The sequence below is a fragment of the Thalia democratica genome, chromosome 7 (assembly GCF_965202585.1).
Source record: "Thalia democratica chromosome 7, ktThaDemo2.hap1.1, whole genome shotgun sequence".
Lineage (NCBI taxonomy): Eukaryota > Metazoa > Chordata > Thaliacea > Salpida > Salpidae > Thalia > Thalia democratica.
Window position 1 is genome coordinate 43,603,537 of NC_139171.1, and position 9,987 is coordinate 43,613,523.

Below are 9,987 nucleotides of genomic sequence, written 5' to 3' on the forward strand. Positions count from 1 at the left end.
ATTATTCTGCTTAGTTTGTGATCTTCTTTAAAATGTGTGTCTGTTAGTTGCAGAAAAGCTTTGCCTATATTGGTTCTTACTGACTGGCAGTGGGGTGGATTAAAGTGGATTGTTTTTCTTGTTCTTGTTGTTTTCTTTTTATTTTGGTTGTGTTTTTGATTTGAGTATTTAAGTTTATCTTTGAAATTGGAGTTAGTTAGTGCATTTTGGTATTCGGTTATTGACTCTTTAAAAATTTCTTCGCTTTTTGATAGACTGTTTAGTCTTTTTTCGATCATTTGTAGAAGGTTTTTTTTTGGTAATGGACGGTTTGTTCGAATAATTGTTAATGTAATTGATGCTTGAGTTTTCTTTTTTGTATGATTTGAATGTGTTATTAGTAGTATCTGCCGATATATCTAGGAAATTACATTTAGTCGCGCCTACATCAATCGTTATTTTAAAACCGAGTTTATTAAAAGTTTTTATTGTCTTCTTATTTAGTCTTTCTAGCTCTTGGTTACTTTATTTAGTTTATTATTGCGAGGCCGTCATCCCTATAAAGTCCGATATCTTTGTAGCTTTATAAATGTCTGAGTTTGCTTAAGGCATACAGACATGTTAGGTCGCAAAGTTCTGCGCCGAAGAATGAACCCATCGGTACATCAAATTGGCTATTACCAGGGGCGTCGCGTTGGATGGAACGCTGGAGCTGTAACTCCACCTAAAAAAATGAAAAATTATGCGTATTTTTTCATTTATTTTAAAGTTCAAGTCTTTTAACACGCAGCTTAAAATGGGCTCCTACTTCAGTTGTACAACCCCAGACTACGTCAAAGTTACTTTATTTTTAAGGTGAGGAGTTCAGCTTTAAAAACATATAAATTATTTAATGTTTGCATAAAAAATAAAAAAGTTATGCTATCATGAAGTTGTACAAAAAATACAGCCAAATGAGTACATGAACTTCGTTAATTTCCCTGCTAAATTAGTTTTTTTTTTAATTTTATATTTGATGTTCGAAATGTTCGTAAAATTGGAGCTGCAAGCTTAATCGGTGTCAGCTGCATCTTAAATGTTTACAAGTTTTTCAATACAAAAAATGTTGAAAAGTTAAATTCTGGAGCTTCATAAACTTTCAGCACCATGTGAACTAAACCATGATCGTTGATTAAAATTTACTACAACGCGAAAACAATAAAACAGGATGAACTTGAGAAGGAAAAACTCGAGCAGGGAAATCTTGAGCAGGGAAAACTCGAGCTGGAACAACTCGAGCAGGGGCAACCTCGTTTTTTAAAGCTACTTGGATGTTTTTTTTTTGTTTTTTACTACTAGTTAGACAAGTCATAAAATTAAGTTAGTAAATTTATAATTGTGCAAATACAGAAACTTACATAGACATAAATAAATGTAAAAGTAGTTGTTAGGAAAGGGTGATGATATACGAAGGTATGAGATATGTGTTTTTTTTATTATTTATTTCTTATAATTTTATTTATCATTTTACTAAACAAATATTTTAATCTATTTTTTCTGAAAAGTTTGCTATTTCTTCATATTATCTTAATGATTTTAATCTAAATTATTCAAACTAGGGGACTTTTTTATTTGACAATGTGAATCTGCAGCATACCCTAACAAAAAGACCACGCGACGTTCTATCACCATAAGTTATAATTGTTTTACATGTAGTCTTTTTAGTATTCAAGCAAAATTTTAAACTATCATAGTCATTACAAGCATATGTTTCTTCAAAACTTAATTCTTAAATTGTCCGCAATATTAGTTTTATGTACGCTGTTATAAAGTTTTAATGTGACTACTATTATAATATGTTTTGGTTTTAAGAAAACAAATAGAGAGATCTCAACTGCTGGAGGAGAAGTAATATATTTATTCTTTCAAAAATTTATTTTACAAACTAAGTTTCGGTCAAAGACCTCTTCAGTGCTTAAAAAAATCTTATTCAAATAGAATTACTACTATTGACTACTATTATTAACAATCTAAAAGTATTATAAAACCCAACCAAACTTCAAATTGTTATAGCCAATAAAACAAATATTTCTTTAAATTTTCTATAGCTACGTCATAATTCAAAAAAAAAAAACTTAAAGCTCTTGCATTACAAATAAGTAAGAATATTTTAGTATTAAGTGTCTCAAATCTTCCCTTGGTTGTGTGAAGTTCTTTGTGATTTTTTTGCCTTTATCGATCGTTTTAAATAAAAAAGTTATTTTTATTTAACAAAAAAATCTACAAATTTATTAGTAAACGTTATATTGCCTAAAGTACTTTCAAAATCTTCTTCAGTAGACAATTAGAACTGATTAATTCAAAATTTTCTTGCATTTTATAAACAAAACTATATTACCACTTTACAGATAATTGACTAGGTTACTATTATTTAACATGTTTTAATATTTATAAAGTTTTTTAATTATACATTTCTAAATAACTTAACAAGTTAAGGTTATACGCCTTACTACTTTTATCGACTTATTTATTATGATTATTTACTCTATTTTTTTTGATTTTTTAACTTCAACCAACAATAAGCTCGATTACTATTTTAATTACTATTTTTATTTTTTTATTTTGATTTTACATTCTAAAATATTATAAAACATTAAATCAAACACATCAAAGTTTAACAATTTAATTTCTTTTAGTTCTTTGTCTTTGATTTTATTTCATATTTATTTATTTTATTTCAATTAGTTTTTGCGAGTTTAAACTAGAGATACTAATAAGATTTACTATTTGAAAAACTTTTGAAAGACAGACTTTTAAAACATAGTTTACCTTAAAACTTGATTTATAGTTACGTAATAATATCCTTTTTTGAACTTTTATATGCAAGAAAATTTTGAATTAATCAGTTCTAATTGTCTACTGAAGAAGATTTTGAAAGTACTTTAGGCAATATAACGTTTACTAATAAATTTGTAGATTTTTTTGTTAAATAAAAATAATTTTTTTATTTAAAACATTACAAATAAGCACAATTTTACTTTAACAATGTTTACTTTGAAAAATTTCAAGAAGAAAAAATATCCTGTATAAAGGTTCTTATTATTGTTTTATTATATACTTTTTGATTAACATTTTTGTTTTTATACTTAAACCAAAAGTATTTAAACTGTAAGATACATTTAAGCGTAAGATAAAAATTTAATTAGTTTTGTTTTATAACTAAAGATTTGTTTTTAAGAAAAGATTATTTGTTTTTATTCATTTTTTGTTTTAGCACTGTTTTCCATGACTATCATATTATATCTTTATAGATTTTAAAAATAAGCACTGAAGAGATGTTTGACCAAAACTGAGTCTGCTTTCACTTATCTTGAAAGAATTTAATAAGTATAATTTTTTCTCTAAAAGTTGAGATCTTTTTATTAGTTTTCAAAAAATCAAAACATATAATATAGTTTAATTATTAAATATTTAGAACATCTGTATAAGATCTTTAATTTAGATAACCGACTGCTCATTTCTTACAAAATAAATAATTATATTACTTATTATATAACATATATATAGTTTAATTCATAGTGGTTTTATGTATGGCGCTGTAACTTGGTTATTGGTCAGGGCTTTGAAAGCTTAATATCCAGTTTGGTTTTTGTGCTTTGTTTTTTAAGTTTTAAATTTAATCCGCTTTCTAATTGTACCTAACTTTACATTTTTTATGGTTTAGATTTAACCATTTTAAACATTCAATAAATAAAAATATACAATATACTAAGTTTCTATGGCTTTTATTGCCTCAACTATTGTTTAATTTATTAATTCAATAAATAATGTTTGTTGTTTTTCTTTGAATTCACAATAGATTACATATTATTTTTTTAAATTAAAGCGATCTACTACTTTTTCCAAACATAAAGTGTAAATTATCTAACTTTGTAGTATAAATTAATTAGCTAGTCCTTATGTTGATATTTATTGTGACTTAATTATTAGATATACTTTTTCAATGATTAATAACCAGTAAATACTTAGAATTAGTACTTCTTTCACTTTCATGTAAGTAGTTTATTTTATGATTTTTTATTTTGTGTTTTTACTTTAATTTAGACTTAATAATTACAAATATTATATACTTTTATAGTAGTCGGGTTTAACATTAGGTATTTTATCTATAATAAACTATTAAGCTTTAAAAATCTATAGCAATTATTTTTGTCTTTAGTGGACACATGTATATACCTACTTTAGATTCTCTTCTTTTCTTACAGTGTTTTTTTTTTACAGAGCTCCGTTGAAATGTGTTAATCCGCTAACACACAGAAAAATGCATTAGTGTAATAAAAGAAGAATACTGTATAATTTGTTATTATAAAAAATTCAGTGAACTTGTTTCGCTAGGATCTTTTATTAAAAAATGATTAAATTTATATTTGAATAGTTACAATATAAGTTTAAATTTCACAAGAAAATAAAAATAAATTATAGTCAGTTTGATGAAAAAATTGAAAAAAAATAGATAAAAGTAACGTTATTTATACGTAGGATAAATTAAAATTGTTTAAAGATTAGTCGAATTAATGCATACATAAGTATTTAGATTTTTAATAATGAAATAAAAGTATTTTTAACGAAAAAAAAGCGTAATATCAACAATATAATAAAATATGTTTAACCGAAGTTCTAGTATCTAAAAAAACTAAATTATTAAATTAAACTAAATACTTTTATACTCCTAATGTACGATCTCAAATAATATACGAGCTAAATAGTTGCTTACATGACTGACTTAGAGATTATTAAATCAACCTGCGGTCTCTAATCCTTTTTAATGGAATAAACACAATACAAATTTCGTACATAATTATCAAAAAAAAAAAAATTACATAAATTTATAGAATACAGTTAGCTAAAATAACATTTTTATGAACCAAATTTTTAAGTTGTTAGTTATATATCTTTTTTATATATACTTAGTTAACGTTGTTAATATTGTCAAAAATTACTAATCTTAGCCACAATCATTTCTTCTTAATAACTTCTAACGTAATAAGTAATAAGAGTACTTTATCACTAATTAAAACTATTACTTTTTTAAAAAACAAGTTTAAACTAAAATTTTTGTTTCATTTATTATCAAAACTAATTATATGATTAGCAAATCTATTTTTTTATGTTACAAATTGTTGTTTTTATTACAAATCATATTTAGATCAAGTATAGCTTTGAACTTAGAAACAGTAATTCTTGTGTTTTATAAATAAAATCGTGGTGCAGAAAACAATTTCCTTCATCTTTAATATTAGGCGTTTTTTAGAATTGAAACGATCTACTTTTATCTTTAATCATTTAGAATAGTTTTGAAAGTTTAATGAGACAAAAGATAAATTGTTAAGATTTCAAAATAACAGTACTAAAAAGTATTTCAGTACTCATATAAATACAAAATGTATATCGTATAAATACAGGATATTTTTATGGGGTTAATTTACTGAGGTCTTGTAAATCTGGTCTCCGACTACTTAAGCTAATCTGGGTGCCTTACTTACGAGTAGCTTACAATACTTATTTTACAAATAATGTAAGTCTTACTTAAAATTATCATATTGTTTATTGAACGATAAAAAAAGCGCTCAAAAAGTTTGGTCTAAGGACCTGGTGAACAAAGGAACCTTTCAGTTGTCGGTAAATAAACTTATAATTCTAAGTTATAACACACTTAGAATTGTTGGGAAGTACTTTCATTAAGAAAATACAAAATGCTTTATTAAAATAAACTGTAGTAATTAATAAACAAATAATCTATATTAATACAGTGCTGTTTAATCGTTTATTACAGTTTGCTGATAAGTATGACTATTTCGCGATTCGTAAATGTTCACTTTTGCGGAATAGTAGAAGTTACTTTAATAAATGGTTCTTTCACGTTTCAAGTATCTTTATTCTATATTTCAGCATCAACTTACTACGAGTGCGTTATTTCGCAAGTCAGTTAAGGTTTTATATGCAATAAAAAGAATTCAACACCTTACAACAACAAAAGTTATTTATTTATTCGGCGCTTCGTCCAAAAAAACTTCTTTCTTTTTTGTAACTCTTTTTAATTCTAAAATAAAATATTTCAGAAAAGTTATTAAGTACCGCATGCCCTCGGCACACTCACATTTCAAATGTTAGTTGTAAAAACTTTTGTAAAATTATAGTGAGAAATCCCTTCTTACTTTTTATATGTTTTTATTAAACTGCAGATATAACATTGGGTCGGAGTCATTTTCGCACAAAACGTCTTTTTTGCACGGATTGACACTTTTGCACGGTGTCAGTTTAGCACGGGTTTAAACTTTATTCAAACGAACTTAACCCTGACTCAACCCTAAACCTAGCCTTAACCCTAAATCTATATACAATCCTAAACCTAACTCTGACCCTAGCCCTGACTCAAAACTCGTGCAAAAGTTACGTCGTGCGAAATAGACCCGTCCCCATAACATGATGGACGATAGGTTATCAATATTTTGAGATGCTGTATTATACATAAAATTTAGTTGTATCAAAAACAATGTTAGATATTAGTTTTAACTGCTAAAATATTTTACAAAATTAGATTTCTAAAAAAAAATTTAAATTTACTTAAAGGCTACTAGTAAAAACTTTAAATGTTTTCCTTATCTTTAAGCAAAAGATAATAACAATTTATCCGTATTTTATTTCTACAAAAGTATGTAGTTAACAAACTATTAAAAATGTACTTTCATTAACAGAAACATTTATAAAATAATTGTACCTAAATTTTGTTCAATAAACGCTACCTTAATTGAAGAGTTACAACTATCGTAAGGATGTTTTTTGTTTAAATTATTTAGATTTATTATAGTTTATAAAACAAACCAGTTATTAGGTTAATTGCTAAACTTTATATAGTAAAAAAAATGTTTTAAGCAAGACACTAATAAGAGTTCACTTTTAATCAAAGACAAATCTGACTGATGATTTGATAAAGATTTTACTCCCTAATTGTAAAATTGTACGATAGTTTTTAGTAGTATTGAAAAACTGTTCGCACTTTAAAATAGTTAAAGGGCAGTTTTTTAGTGTTTTAACGTAATCTTTTTCTCATTTTTATTTTGTAAAATTTATTTAAAATTACATACTTAGATAAAAATCTATAAAATATGTTTAAGATATTTTAAATCATTTATAATTTAGCCCAAGATTATATCAATTGAAATTTTTAAACTGAATGAAAAAGTTCTGTTGTAACACAAGTTATCAGACTTAAAGTAGTAGCTTTCTTAAATGGTTTTGCTTTATACTTTTTAAAATATTCAATAAAAATTAAAAAGTAAATATTGTAGGGTGTTTTCAAAGAACAGTTCGACTGCAAATTTATTATATAGATTTAAAAAAATGATTTTTAGAGTGGAATAACTTTAATTTTTGTTTTATTATAATCTAAACATAAAAACTATTTTTTTTTTTGTTTGTTTACAAATAACCTTAATACTTGAAAGTTCACTTGAGTAAAGGTAAAAAACACTTTAATGAAATAATCGATCAAAATAGTTTTATGTAAAATAGTTTTAATTAGTTTTTGTTTAACCTTTGATTATCTTTTTTAAAGACATAAAAACTTGATCTAAGCAAAAATCTTTAAATCGGCAAGCGTAAACTGTCATATCTTTTTTAAAGCTTTAAAAGCACTAAAATCTTGTCTCTCTGGTCATCAATTTAAATGTAATATAACATAAAGTTAGGCTCTTAGCTTAATAAATAGTTTAGTTATGTTGTTGTTGAGTACGCAAATTTTAACCAAAAGCTTGTTTTCAAATATTTTTAAATTTACACAGTAAGAAACACTTTACAAAAGCTTTTTATATGTTTATTATATTTGTGAAAGTTAGTTTATAAAACTAACTGTTAAATTGGGAACGGGTCAAAATTGCACGAAGACAATATTGCACGAGGTTACTAAATTGCACGAAGACAAAATTACACGAAGATACTTTTGCACGAGAGTAAAAAAAAACAGAAAAATAATTATATATAAAAAAATAAAAAAGCTAAAAGAAAAATTAATAAAAAAAAGAAAAAAAAGTTACCCAACGAGGGTAAGGGTTATGGGTAACAGTAATAGTGAAACAAAAACTAAAAAAAAATTAAAATTAACAAAAAAATGAAAAAGTTAAAATAATTAAAAAAATTAACCCGTGCAAAAATGTCTCCGTGCAAAAGTATCTTCGTTCAATTTTGTACGCTCGTGCAAATTAGACAGCTAGCCGTTAAATTAGCTCTTCGTCAAAGACTATTATTTCCTAAGCAAAAATCAAATAGCTTACTTTCTTAGATTTGTTTAATCTACTTTTACTTAAAAAAGTAAAATTGTACAAATAACAGTAATAAAAAACTTTAATTTTTAGTAATATTATACCAAACAATGAAGTTATCAAAAACTAACGACTCGATAACCTGAAAGATTCTTTTGTACACGAGGTCCTTAGGTAAAACTTTTTGAGCGCTTTCTTTTTATTATGTAATAAACATTGTATTTAAATATCCAGCTCAAGATTAATTTTTGAAAAGTTTATACTTTAAGTTTGTTAATTGATAGCTAGTTCGTTTTCTACTCTTTAAGCTCTTGTAAGAAAAGACAGGGATATTGAAAACGTCTATTTCAAAGTGATTTATACGAATATAAAGAAGCTGATTTTTCTTTTTTTTTTGTTTCGAGTTGGCATCATTAAATATTTTTCTACTCTTTTTACAACTTTATAGACTTTTAACTTATTATCACTTTTTGGTTTAATTAGTTTAAAGTAGAATCTTATATTAAAAACTTAGGATAACATCTCTTCAAACTACTTAAGTAAAAATTGATAATTTTGTTTAATCTAAGAGATGGAAAGGATACAGCGACCGAAATTGCTCCTGCGCGTGCTTTTTTCAGGTACTGATATCACTAAGTAAACCTTAAAAGTTAAACGTTTTTTTTTTCCTTTTAACATACCATTTCTATACATAAACTCTAAAATAACTGCACATTAAATTAAACTGTTTGAATAATGTTGCACAAGTAAAGTAAAACAATAACTTTATAACAAAAAAAAAACAACAAAAAGATAACGAACGGTTTTTTTTTAAGTTTATAGACGAACAAAAACTGCAAACAAAACAATGCTTGTTTTTATAAAGAAAGTAGAAATTTTTTCTCCTTTAATGCTTAAGTACTTTTTAATTTAAATAACTTGTAGCAGTTAGTTGAAATAATACTTATACAAAAATTAAATTAAAAGGAGTTTTAGAATTTTTGCTAGTTTGTAACTTAATTATACTTGCTCGAAAAAATTTAGAAATAAAAAACTAGTCACCGGCCAGATATTTTTGCTGACGGTTCGGATAGGGCCCGAGGGACGTACGTTGCCTATCCTTAACCTATGATACATTGTAGTTAATACAAGTTACACTGACAGTACAAATAAATTAATTTGCCGAGTTAATTTGAAATTTATATCCCTAACTAAAATTTAACAACACCTTGGTTGGCAAAAATTTATGTAAATTTTTTTTATAATTTTATGAATTTCTTCCATTATAAAAAAAAAAGGTTTTTTGTCCTATTTTGATATAAAATAAAAGTAAAATTAAAAAAAATGGCGAAAACAATAAGGCAGCATATAAAAGATAATGTAAAACTAGTTTAATTGTATTTTTTAATAAAAAAACTTAAAAAATGATTCAAAAAAAAAAAATCACGATTTATATTTTCTATCTAATCAAGTTTTTGTTTTTACATTACTTCAGGTGATGTTTTTAGTGGTTTCCTGTGCGACCCTTAAAATAGTAGTATAAACGAAAAAAAAAAGCAATTGATTATTGTTTTAGTTTAAAAATTTTTACTTAAAATGTTATCTGTATGTTTTTTTTATACCAAATAAAGTTTAATTCATATTTTGAAAGAATTACGTCAAGTTTTTAATAGAAAAAATTGTATAATTATGAAAAATTCACATTTGGAAAATAAATCTTTTTATTCAAAAA